General features: G+C 45.6%; 1 long non-coding RNA gene across 1 annotated transcript; it reads left to right on the top strand.

Moving 5' to 3' along the window:
• The first annotated feature begins 6,765 nt into the window (after positions 1 to 6,765).
• Positions 6,766 to 12,995, top strand: LOC309538967. The gene is made up of 3 exons (XR_014222560.1): positions 6,766 to 7,632; positions 8,284 to 8,379; positions 11,970 to 12,995. It is a non-coding gene; the product is annotated as an uncharacterized lncRNA (long non-coding RNA).
• The last annotated feature ends 304 nt before the right edge of the window (positions 12,996 to 13,299 follow it).

The raw sequence follows: 13,299 nt of genomic DNA, 5'->3' as shown, positions 1-13,299 counted from the left end.
AAGTGAGCGGGCCATTAAGAGTAACATTGCCACCGGTCTGAAAGTCACAATATCCTTCAGCGCTGCTGCTATTAGTAAACTGCCTGAAATGCAGTTTTCCACAACAGGGAAGTTTTATTTTGGAAACGAAAAATCGCAAAACAATAGAAATCCCATTATCTGGCTTATTGAAAACTCCCAGCCATCTACTTTTGCTGTGACCTCACTGGGTCATTACAAGGGTGTTTTTGCTCATGACAGGTTTGCCCCCCTTGCTTTATTTATTTATTTATGTTTCTGCGCCATTTTCCCACATAAAACTGCCTTATACTGGATCAGACTATGGTATGGTTACCAGATTTTTTCAATGAATCCAGGGACACTTTTTTTGTTTTGTTGAAGCTGAGTAGCAACAGGGAGTCAGTAGTGGGGATGGTGAGGCAAAAGACCCTGGGCCCAAGCACACATGCATATTGTATAAAGGTGCAAAGCCCTTCTTTCACACCCTATGAAACATAAATGCAGCTTTTTAAAAAACTGGGCAATGGTGCACAGCCTGCCTGTGACTCCCAAGGCTTCCCTGATCTCCTTCCCCTTCCCCCCTTTGTTTTGACAGATCAGGGGAGGCTCGGGAGTCACAGGCAAGTGGCCGTTGCCCAGGAGGGGCCAGCCTGGTAGTGCAGTTGGCTGTGGCTGGCTTCAGGAGATGCTCTCTGCCATGACACAGGAAAAATTGCAGGTGCCATGGCAGCGAGCAGCTCCTGAAGCCAGCCAGAGCCAACTACACTAACAGGCTGGCTCCAGGCTGCTGAGGCTGCCGCTGCCACATTTCCCAGGGACAGATTTGCAAATCTGGGGACATTCCAGGGACGGAATTTATCCGGAGACAGGTTTGCAAATCCGGGGACTGTCCCCAGGAACCAGGGATGTCTGGTAACCCTAGACTATGGAGCTACAGAGTAGCTCATCTGTGGTTTCCAGCCCTGCTTAGCACCAGAAGTTGTGCATGATGATGTGCCTTCAAATCCTTCTCTTGGTAAGACACAAGCCAGAGCTTCAATGGTTAGCATGCGCAGCTGATTTTAAAATGGCTCTCAGTCCCATATCGGCAACATCCGTATAAATGTGGATATGTGACACGAGGCAAAACACTTCCTGTGTATCAAGACCTGGGACAGTTACGAATATTATTTATCACTGTGACATGGCAGAGGTAGCCCAGGGAGGCAGAATCTGGTTTGTGTGGGAAAGTTCAGGGTGGCAGGAGAGGATATATTGTTTATTAATATCCTTCCTAGAATCATGAATCATAGAATCATAGAATCATAGAGTTGGAAGAGACCACAAGGGCCATCGAGTCCAACCCCCTGCCAAGCAAGTTCCTTTACTTAGCAGAGTTTACATTCCCTTTTTTACATGCACAACAGATAGCTGATTGCAGGCTCGTGTGAGCCTCTCACTATTATACAATTCTGTCTGTCTCAGATTGAATTGTACACTCCTGGTAAGTTCCCTTGAATCCCTATTAAAAAAATGAAGACGCCACAATCTTATTCAAAGTCAATAAAAGAAGTTTACTCACATCAGTTCACAGTTGGATTCCTGAAGGCAGACTTAGTTACAAATATGTACATGTGGATCTACCCCATATGGCGGAATCATCCCAGTGGTTCTGCTAGCTGAGAAGCTAGCAGAGCATTCCTAGCTAAAAAAAACTGGTCAAATGAAGAAGGAAGTCAAAAAGAGAGAGAGAGTGCTGCGTGACTCATCCTTTTGTTACCTGGACAGGTAAGGTCACACCCACCTCTAGTCACATGCAAAGGAAGGATGCTCCAGCCCAGGAGGAACAGGAAGTTTCGACTGGCTGGACCAAACATCTCCTTGCATGTCCACTCTAGGAAAACAAGGAATGTTGTATTTGACTGCCTCTCATGGATCACATCCTACAGTTTGCATGTGGTTGTATGTGTTTTGGGAAGTGGCTGCCATCTTATTTCCTTTCAGGAAGGGAGTCACCCAGCTAAGGCAGCCATTTTCATTGTAAAAAAAGAAAGAAAAGAGGACACGCATCAAAAAAAAGAGAACAAAAGATCACAGAGATTTGCACATCCTGCTTTGTACATGTATGCAAACTTATACAAACTTATACGCTATTATAGAAATGCAACACACCCGGTTAAGAGTGTGTGCTCAGGCACTGTTGAGTGGGAATTTCAAGACCCTTCTGCTCTCCCTTTTAATGGTTATCTTTAAACTGGACTTAGATCAGACAGCCCTTCAGATGCAAGACTGACCCTATGCAAAGTAGGACACGTGACCACCAAGTAAGCAATAGCTAACAGAAAGCTCCTTGAGCCAAGACTCAACATCTGAAAGTTCCCTGATTGGATAACCTGACATTTTTAGGCTCAGCTAGCTATGGAAAGCATAGCTCAATTTAACATGAGAAGAGGAATGAAGGTGAGGTTGAAGATAAATGTTAGATGCATATATGCTTGTCACTGCTGAAAATGGAACGATCGACTAGATGGAAGTAGCTCTGATCCAGCAAGACAACCCTTACATTCTTGAGGTCTTAGATTCTCGATACAGAAATTGTGTGTGTGTGTGTGTGAATACAGGCATACCACAACACCATTCATGATTCTTATAATGGGTGGCATAGATTTCCTCCCATTAAACTTATAAACATCCCCACAGAGTGTTGGTTGGACTAAGTAAATTTTGTTGGTATAATTCCCTTTAGTCCCATATCAGTAATCTGCACTTGGCAGTTTACGGAACTTTGATGGCTGTACCAAATTTTGTGTTCAATAAAAGATAACACGAGAGATCATTAGAGCAGCTATGTCAGATTAAATGTATTTTCTTGTACAGGAGTGAAGTCCCTTCAGTAACCTTTGCAATTTACTGTAGTCTCACAGAGAACAATATTTTCCCAGCAGACCTCAACACAAAGGGCCATTACAAAATGTGATTCATATTTCATACGTTCAGAAACGTTCCACACAAATTACAAATGGAGGCTTTATTGCAGTATTTATGTTCTGTTACCAACAAGGTATGTATAAGTAATATTATGCATCCCAGGGTGCCTGGCCTACACAGCTTGCATTTATTAGTTACTTATACTTTGCGGTTAAATACCAGGAAACTTATGTTACTTTATCTGGAAGCACACAAAAATGAATCAGCAAAACCCCACCATGATGGTTCTGAGATTTCCTGAACGGATAGGAAAAAAGTAGTCTGCCTAGTCTGCCTCTCAAAACATCTCCCTCTTCTAAGCCTCATTGTGGTCCACATAGGAAGGAATGTTTATTCTTACTCCAGAGTAAGAGTAGGACTTGGTCACTTTCCATGAGCCCATGGTTAGGCTTATCTGCTAATATGGAATGCTGTGGTTACGATGGAGACTATAGGATTGCCAATCCTGAATCCAAATATTCAAGAATCTGACTGGGACTTGGGGACCTTTCTCATCCTGGGGCACAGCATCTTTGGGAGGGAGTGCCAACAGTGCACCCCTATTATTTGGGTGAGGCCATTTTGGGTGCATCTGGAGAGGAGCCCAGCACAAAGCCCATCTATTCATGGTGTATGGCATAATAATAATAATAAAACAGCCAAGGGATGGTGGTGGGGTGCATGTGGAGGAAATGGCCTTGCCTCTTGTATTTCTTTCAGCTGGCCCAAAAGCAACAATGGAGGGCCAGACCATTTATTTTCTGGCTAGTTAGAAAGTCAGGCACAATACCAACTTAATCAGACTGTTCTATGGCAATAATATTCAAATTTTCAGCTTTCTATGGGGGAACACTTTTTCATGTTTACTTTGTCAGTTTGCATTTCTGAGTACAGAAAGTATGGATCTGATGTGTGGAAATCTTTCCTATTCTACTTAATTCAAGAGGGTTGTGGAAGCTTCTCTGTGTGAAAGAAACTTCAGGATGTTTCGGTTATTCCTTCAGAGAAGCTGAGTACAGCTGGTTTAAACTGGTTCTGTTATCTCTTATTCAAGGTCTAGAACAAGAGGTCAGAAGGAGCGTGGGTCTCCCACTTTCTCTTTCTATCTCTTTTCCTTCTGGTGTGGTGTTCTGTATATAGTGTTAAGGATTAGCCTTATTCGTTACTTTTTTTCGAAAAAAATGTGTAGGGGTACTCTCATTTTCCTACACATATTGAAGTACTGCCCCTCAATGAGGCCAAACTTAAATTCACAAAATGTTTAGGGGTATGTGCCCCCCTGCGCCCCCCCGAAAAAAGCACTGGCCTTATTATAAGTTATTGTAAGTTTAAGTTAAGTCTGCTGCAACTGGATTTCTTATGGTCAGTGCCAATCCTGAATGTGCTGGATTTGTGACCGTTATGCTCATTTGTCTTCAGTAGCAGAAAAGCTCTGCTGAATGAAATACAATTGCCTCTGGTCTATTTTTTGGGAATCCTGCAATGTGTTAAAGTTGTTACTCTGCTAACTATACATTGGAATCTACTCTGGATCAATACTGAGTAGAATTTCAATGACATACTTGCCTGTGGAGGAACCTGTCACCACCAAATTCTTACACACTGCAGAGGATTCTGGGACATGTTGTTGTTGGTTATTTGCAGATTAGTTGGGTTGCAGAAGGCATTCTGGGGAGACCACACATTCAAGAAAGGCAAAAGTAACTTTTGCTTGGTTTAATAACAAAAAACAAAAACTCCTGTTACACTAAATTACATTATATCAATAAGTGTGACCCATCCACCAGGGTACTGAGAGAGCTTCTTGCTGCTCTTTATATACTATACCCCAGTGTTTCCCAACCGGTGTTCCGCGGCACACCAGTGTGCCGCAAGACGTTGCCTGGTGTGCCGTGGGAGGGAGGCGGGCGAGTCGGGCGGCGAGAGGCGGGGCGGCGGCGGCGAGGAGAGGCCGCCCAGCACGGGGCTCTCGCCGTCTGCCTGCCTGGCTGCCTGCGTGGCGCTGACGTCACGGGGCTGTAACGTGCCCCACATAGGCACACGCGGGGCGGCGAGCGAGCTCCCTCCCACATCCCATCGCCGCTCGCTTCGGCCGGCCTACTGGGCTGTCGCAGGCGTAAGGCCTGCGCATGCGCGAGGTTTTCGCGCCTTCGGGATTCCCTTCACGCCTTCCTCCTCCCGGGTCCTTGAGAGTGCGGGAAGCGGCAGCGCGAGACCGCCGTTGAGCCTGGTAGGTATTGCGCTTGCCAAGGCAGTCATTTGGGAAATGAAAACTTGCAAAGCAAGCAACCAGTTCAATCTGAAGTACGTGTATGCTTAATATCCTGTATCTGAAACCTGTTCTGCCCCCTCCCCCACACTTGGTGCCATTTTCATCTACACATGCAGCAGAGTAAGTTGACCCAGAATAGTACCAATTCAGATGGCAGATGGGAGAATGACAGTGCTGAATGCTTTCCCATGTAGAACAGTCCCTGCAAATAAAAACCTAGCATATTTGGAAGAGGGATGCTAGCCTAACCATTACCTTCTATGCTGTTACTATTTTTTTATTTTTTTTTACATAAGTAAAAAGTGACCTTTCCCCATCTGGCATGGTGGTGTGCCTCGAGATTTTTTTCATGAAACAAGTGTGCCTTTGCCCAAAAAAGGTTGGGAAACACTGCTATACCCAACAGCTTAATTAACATAACTTAACAGCACCTGCTATACTGCTTCACAGCTGTAAAACTAGGTCATGTTATTTGCTCTGGCCCTTAAAGACATACGCATCTTGTGGAACAATAATGAAACCTAAAATTTAAAGAAACCATTCAACAGTTGTACAGTACACACTCTAACATGCCCTCGAACATTCCTCAGATGAAAATGGGGATATTTCTCACACACTCCCCTCTGGCCAATTGACGCTCCTTGACCCCCCCATTCCCCACCCCTCTGCAGAGGATGCCCTATCAGGAGTAGGGTGAGTGCCCCCCCCACACCAACAGTACACATGCCCTCCACCATCCTGAGAAAACCCCTGAATCCTGATTTTATTTTACACACAAAAAAATGCACACCAATTGTGCTCCACTCTGCTCCCTGTTTCTTTCTGCCCAGGGCAACCCTGCCCTATGCCTGCCTCTCACAGCTGACGTGTCTCACAGGGCTGGGTCTCCAGGGCTGGGTGCTGTCCAGCAACTGCTACAAGCTTCCCAAGGGGGGAGGCTGGCAGTGGAGCCCATGGAAAGGCCATGGAAAGGCAATAAGGTGTTCCCTCGGGCAAAGCACTGGCTCATCCACCTTCTTAAGCTAATCCAGAATGCGGCAGCTAGACTAGTGACTGGGAGCGGCCACCGAGACCACATAACACCGGTCTTGAAAGACCTACATTGGCTCCCAGTACGTTTCCGAGCACAATTCAAAGTGTTGGTGCTGACCTTTAAAGCCCTAAACGGCCTCGGCCCAGTATACCTGAAGGAGCATCTCCACCTCCATCGTTCTGCCCGGACGCTGAGCTCCAGCTCTGAGGGCCTTCTCGCGGTTCCCTCCCTGCGAGAAGCCAAGTTACAGGGAACCAGGCAGAGGGCCTTCTCGGTAGTGGCGCCCGCCCTGTGGAACACCCTCCCACCAGATGTCAAAGAGAAAAACAACTACCTGACATTCAGAAGACATCTGAAGGCAACCCTGTTTAGGGAAGCTTTTAATATTTAATAGATTATTGTATTTTAATATTCTGTTGGAAGCTGCCCAGAGTGGCTGGGGAGACCCGGCCAGATGGGTGGGGTATAAATAATAAATTATTATTATTAGTGGCAGCAGCACCGGTGGGGAAAATGGGGACATTCTGGGATCAAATCAGAAGCCAAGACAGCTTCCATAATTCCAGGACTGTCCCTGGAAAATCGGGAAACTTGGAGGCTATGGGCTAGTCATGTGAATGGCTTCCTGAGCCTCACGATGAATTGCAAGTATACCCAAGAGAACTTCCAAGGACTGCTGCAGTGCCTCAGAAAGGCATCGTCTGAAAGCTGGTGGGCTGTGATAATAATTGGCAAAGCCCCCCTCCCAACAATGAGCTGTGTGGTTTTTTAAAAAAGATATTCATTTAGGTTTCAGTATTCCAAACCGTCTTGGGTAAATTGTGGGTTGTGAACGATGGACAGGGCAAGAATGGAAGTTAAGCAGAGCTGACTCAGTGACAACTGTGATCATATGCTTTCCCTGCAAAGCAATTATAAATTCAGCCAAGCAGACATCTGATGCTGCAATATTAATTTCAGCTCACATTCACCAGTGACTCCTGTCACAGTATTTTTCCTTTATGCAGGTAAATCACCTGTCAAGAACCACAGTGATGCCATCTTTCTCAGGATGAACTCATTAGTGGTACTGAAGAAAGGGAACAACAGACTGTGGCTTTGTGTGTATCTCGACTCGAACACACTTCAGAAACAAAAGTGAAGAATGAACATGTGCAGCAGGAGTCAGGGTCATGCTCACCAGCACCTTAGTGCATCCATCAGAATTTCTGTGTGGCTTCTATGTGCCTAAACCCCATAGACACCTAGTCTCTTGTGATTTGTACTTCTGTTTCCGTAGTTCTGATGAACATGCAGGGATTGGAGTCAGAGTCAGAAGGCAAGATCCTGACCCTCCACCAATATAAGCTGCTTTGTCATCTGAATAGGGTAGGCCTGCCATGTTGTTGTTTAGTCGTTTAGTAATGTCTGACTCTTTGTGACCCCATGGATCAGAGCATGCCAGGCACTCCTGTCTTCCACTGCCTCCCGCAGTTTGGTCAAACTCATGCTGGTAGCTTCGAGAACACTGTCCAACCATCTCATCCTCTGTCGTCCCCTTCTCCTTGTGCCCTCCATCTTTCCCAGCATCAGGGTCTTTTCCAAGTCATACATTATACCACAGTCTAGCATGGCCTGTGTTTTCTGAATTTATCCCTTGAATGTATTACCTTCCCGCCGGAGCGGTACCTATTTATCTACTTGCACTTTGGCATGCTTTCGAACTGCTAGGTTGGCAGGAGCAGGGACCGAGCAATGGGAGCTCACCCTGTCGCGGGGATTCGAACCGCCGACTTTCTGATCAACAAGTCCTAGGCTCTGTGGTTTAGACCACAGCGCCACCTGCGTGTCATGGACATTAGAAGGCGGCTAAAACAAAAATCTGTAAAAATGCAATAGGGCAATCAAATTCCTCATTAAATTTAACCGAAAAAACAATAATCCCAGTCAAAAATAACAACAATAACAGGGGAGAGCAGCATGCCACAGCTTGTCAGCTATCTTTTTAAAGGCTGTTGATGAAAACCTGGGCTTGTTGCTGAATCTCTCCCAGGAAGATGCTTCTCTGGCTGGAGCGGCTTCCATGAGACTGCAAAAGGGGAAGCAAAGACCACAGAGGAGAAGGCAATGGAAGAGGCCATGGACAAAGGTACGAGGGGGCAGGGCTAGTGGGGGCAGGGTGAGGAAGGGGTTGGTGGCAGGGAGGGGGAAAGCAGGCGGGCGACAGGATCGGTGGGATGGTGGTGGGGTGCCCCAATTTTCCCTCCTTAAATGTTGGGGGGTGGGTATGGCCGCTGCTTCCATTGCCATGAGTTTCCTCCATGTCCTACCATGCATCTTTTGTGTATTCTTCTCTTATGCACTTATACCAGGGGTAGGCAACGTAAGGCCCGGGGGCTGGATGTGGCCCAATCGCCTTCTCAATCCGGCCCATGGATGGTCCAGGAATCAGCGTGTTTTTACATGAGTAGAATGTGTGCTTTTATTTAAAATGCATATCTGGGTTATTTGTGGGGCATAGGAATTTGTTCATTCCCCCCCCCCAAAAAAAAATATAGTCTGGTTCCCCACAAGGTCTGAGGGGTGGTGGACTGGCCCACGGCTGAAAAAGGTTGCTGACCCCTGACGTATACCATTTGTGAGTGGTTATTTGCTCATATTAGAGGTGATTCATAATGTATGAATGGGCTCAGGAATCCACTAGAAGCACAGGTTTTTATTTTTATTTTGCTTTTACTGTTGTCACATATGAGGCAAGTTGATTAAAAAACCCCTCACCCAATCAAGGCTGCTTTATTTCCTGCCATCACATAACTGCTTCTGAGAACCAGGTACTCAGACACCTGACCCCAGCTGTAAATGTTAAGAAAAAGAAAATAAGTCAAAGGTCCCTTTTTGGGTGCCTGGTGGGGACGGAGGCAGAAACCTAGTGGTGACAGTAGGAGGGAGAAAGTGACAAGAGCAGCCAGCAGCGAAGTGGAGGAAAGGAAATATGATAGTAACGTGTGTAAGAATAACCATGGCGATTGGGGCTGAGGCTGAAGAGTACCTGGTCCAAGTCCCTGTCAAAAACGGTAGCACATCAGATCTTAAAGAGGTCTCTTCCAGACCGGGGTTTACTGTGGCTGTATTCCACGGACGCAATAAAAGTGCATTCAAGGTAAAGGTAAAGGTACCCCTGACTGTTAGGTCCAGTCGCGGACGACTCTGGGGTTGCGCGCTCATCTCGCTCTATAGGCCGATGAGCCGGCATTTGTCCGCAGACAGCTTCCGGGTCATGTGGCCAGCATGACTAAGCCGCTTCTGGCGAACCAGAGCAGCGCACAGAAACACTGTTTACCTTGCCGCCGGAGCGGTGCCTATTTATCTACTTGCACTTTGATGTGCTTTCGAACTGCTAGGTTGGCAGGAGCAGGGACTGAGCAACAGGAGCTCATCCCATCGCAGGGATTCGAACCGCCAACCTTCTGATCAGCAAGTCCTAGGCTCTGTGATTTAGACCACAGCACCACCCGCGTCCCTAAAAGCAGTGGCGTAGCGTGGGGGGTGCAGGGGGGGCCGGCCGCACCGGGCGCAACATCTGGGGGTTAGGGTTAAGGGGCGCAAATCCATGGGTTAGGGGGTGCAAATTACTTGCCTTGCCCCGGGTGCTGACAACCCACGCTACGCCACTGCCTAAAAGTGCATTAATGGTGGGTTTATTCTGCTTTATTAGTTGTTCTGCAATCTTTCCCCAAGGCTACCAGATTATAGCTGTCCAGAGGGGTTCTAGTTTAGGGACTTTTTAATGTTTGATGTTTTATCAATTTTTTATTATTACTAATAATATTCTGTTGGGAGGTGCCCAGAGTGGGGGTAATAATAATAATAATAATAATAATAGCTGGACTTCCGGGGTTGGCGCGATCTGAAAATGGCGGATTCCCTCCGAGCTCCGGAGGGAATCGGCTCAGCGGAGGATGGGTCTTTGCCGTGCCGGCGACACGGGGACCCTTAAAAACCGCAGGCGCGGAAGCCTACGGACTGAAGACTCGGTGGGCGCCTAAAGCGCCCCCCTGATTCACAAAGAGCCTTTTTAAAGGCTACGGAGAGGATACGGGGGGCGGCGTGGCGCTGAGAGTCGATCGCTACCTCCGCTGAGTGAAGCCGCGAGCCATGACTGGAGAGCGCTGACTTCCTTCCTTGAAATTCGGCTTGAAAAGAATAACCCGTGAGTAAAATGGAATTGGACTTTAAGAATTTTTCCTTCTGAATTAGAGACGATCGGGGGGTGTGCTAAAAGGAAGTCCGCACCCCCCCTTGCAGACGATCTAGAGCAACGATATAAGAACTAAGCTGGAGAGCCTACCCTGTAAAGGGTGAGTTTAAAAAGACAGTAACTTCCAAGATTTGGAAAAGTAATTTTGAGCAGGAGAGTGGAGTGTTGGAAGTTTCCTCTTTTGCTGTAAACAACCTTCCCTCCCGGGCCCGGGAGCGTCCTGTTTTGGAGCTTGTGTAAGAGGTGCAGAGTTTGACAGCTGTCAAAGCTGTCAAACAGACAGTTTATAGTGGAAAAATTGCTACTTAAGATTCCTCTGGATTAAAAGGAGTTACAATTGAACTAAAATTGTTGGAAACAAAGAAACAACAATAAGATAGAGGATTGTTGGAGAAAAGAACACTAAGTAACCAGATTCCCTCTAGGGGGAATTCTGTGGAATTACAATGGCTGTGGATGGAAAGATACTGGGGGAAATCGAAAGGATGTTTTATTTGGTGGGAATCTTACAAGAGCAGACTTCGGCTATGAGCAAACAATTGATGACCTTGACTTCTGAAACAAGTAGTTCTGCTGAATGTAATGAGGACCTGAATGAGAAAGAATCCACAGCTGAACCCGAAATGATAACTAAAGAAGAGGAAGAGACAAAACAAGAAAGAGAAAAAGTGAAGCTGGAAAACACTAACCAGAAACGGACACCTGCGGAATATAAGCAAGGAGACTATTGGATTAAATCTACTACAAATCTACGAAAGATGCAGAAGACGAAAGTGGAGGCCCTGGGAGTTTATGAAATCCAGGAATTTAAAATAAAGAAATATAATTGGGGCCTCCACATAGACTCTGACTTTGACTACTTTCAAGATTCATGCTTTGTGGAAATCCTTCAGCAGCTGTCTTCAAATATGGGAAGAGACTATGGATTGATTGTGACAGAATTCTTTCGAGATTCGATGACCGACATAAAGGATTACCAACAAGACCGGCGGAGAGGGACTGAAAGAGACTTGAGAGCCTCGGACGTGAGGAACCCAGGCTAAGAACTGTCATTTTGGACATGTTTCGGGAAGGGACGCAAATCGGGGATGGGAGGGAGGGAAGGATCTAATTTTAACAACACTCAAGACCATGGGGTTTAGTTAATAAGATTATTATTCAAGACAAAATGGGAAATCGATGGAAGGGAACGGGGGTCCAACTTAGAAAAAAATTATTTTTGCTTTTCTCTATAAAAGGGTTAATATTAAGATGGATAAGAGGAGAAATGCAAATTTGCTGACATAAATTTGGGAATAGGGATGCAAGGGAGGGGGTGGGGGGAAGTCAGGGACTAGGGTTAGAAAATAAGATCTTCTGAAATTATACATGTTTGTTGTTTTCTGTGTTTGTTTTTGTGTTTGTTTTTGTCTATATAAAATGTGAAAACCCAATAAAAATTTAAATAATTATTATTATTATTATTATTATTATTATTTTAGGTCAATGAAAGTGGGACAACCTGAACCCTAGATATTTGTGGTGAGACAAGTTACAGGATTTCAGCAGGAAGCTATAGGATAGGCACTGACTGGAAATGAAATTATACAGCCAGCCTGAAACCTTTGCAGGTAAAAGAACATCTGTACACACCTGCATTGCTCAGTAAACCTACTTTTCATCCCCAACAGTCTGGCCAATGAATGCAAAGGCACCAGAATAATCGACAAAAACAAGGCATTATTTTTTTAAATGTTAATATAATTAATAATACGAATAAATATGCAAAATGAATGCATTTGCTTTTGGTTCCAACAAGCACACAGCAGGCACCTTTAGGCTCTCTCGCTACAGAATTTCTCTGGCTATGGATCTTGGAAATCTACATTAATGTAGCAATAGAGCCTTGTGGCCTGTAATGGATTTCTCATAAATCTGGACTGACCATGAATGTCAAAGCCGTAGGCATGGCATTATGTCCACTATCTACAGTATATCAAGGAAAGATATCACCCCATTTGGGATAATCACGGCAATCATCATCTCCAGCGTGTTAACCGCTCTCGTAATGAATAGCACTGTTTTAAAAGCTTTAGAAATAAATGGAAGTCTTTTGTTTCCGATTCCAGGTAAGTGGTGGTTAGCCAACGGTATGTGATACTTCATCACAAAGACATGTGGGAACAGAATGCATGCCAACACGTCTGTCGTGCATTATGAAGCCTGGCCTCCTGCCAGGCTGAAGCCATTTACTTTGTAGTTCTTGAGTCATTTGAATGACTTGAGAGTAGCTCGCTCAAGGGCTGAAGCTATGGATCGAACCATTCACGAAAACAACTGCTTAGTTAAATATTTATCTTTAACAGCAACGAAAGGATCATGAAGGCAAAACAGTTTTGACTTGCAAAAATTGCTTTCCCTCCACCTCTCTAACCCAACAGACTTTCTTGTAGTTTATCCTTCTTGTAGTGTATACCTGAAGGAGCATCTCCACCCCCATTGCTCTGCTCTGCCTGGACACTGAGGTCCAGCTCCGAGGGCCTTCTGGTGGTTCTCTCACTGCGAGAAGCCAAGTTACAGGGAACCAGGCAGAGGGCCTTCTTGGTAGTGGCGCCCGCCCTATGGAACACACTCCCATCAGATGTCAAAGAGATAAACAACTATCTGATGGTTAGAAAACATCTGAAGGCAGCCCTGTTTAGTTTTTAATGACTGATGTTTTATTGTATTTTAATCTTTATTGGAAGCCACCCAGGATGGCTGGGGAAACCCAGCCAGATGGGTGGGGTATAAATAAATTATTATTATTATTAGTAGTAGTAGTACAGTGGT

Source organism: Podarcis vaucheri (genome assembly GCF_965113315.1).
Source record: "Podarcis vaucheri genome assembly, chromosome: 8".
Classification (NCBI taxonomy): Eukaryota; Metazoa; Chordata; class Lepidosauria; order Squamata; family Lacertidae; genus Podarcis; species Podarcis vaucheri.
Note: the sequence above shows the minus strand (reverse complement) of the source record. Positions and strands in the feature narration are given on the sequence as shown.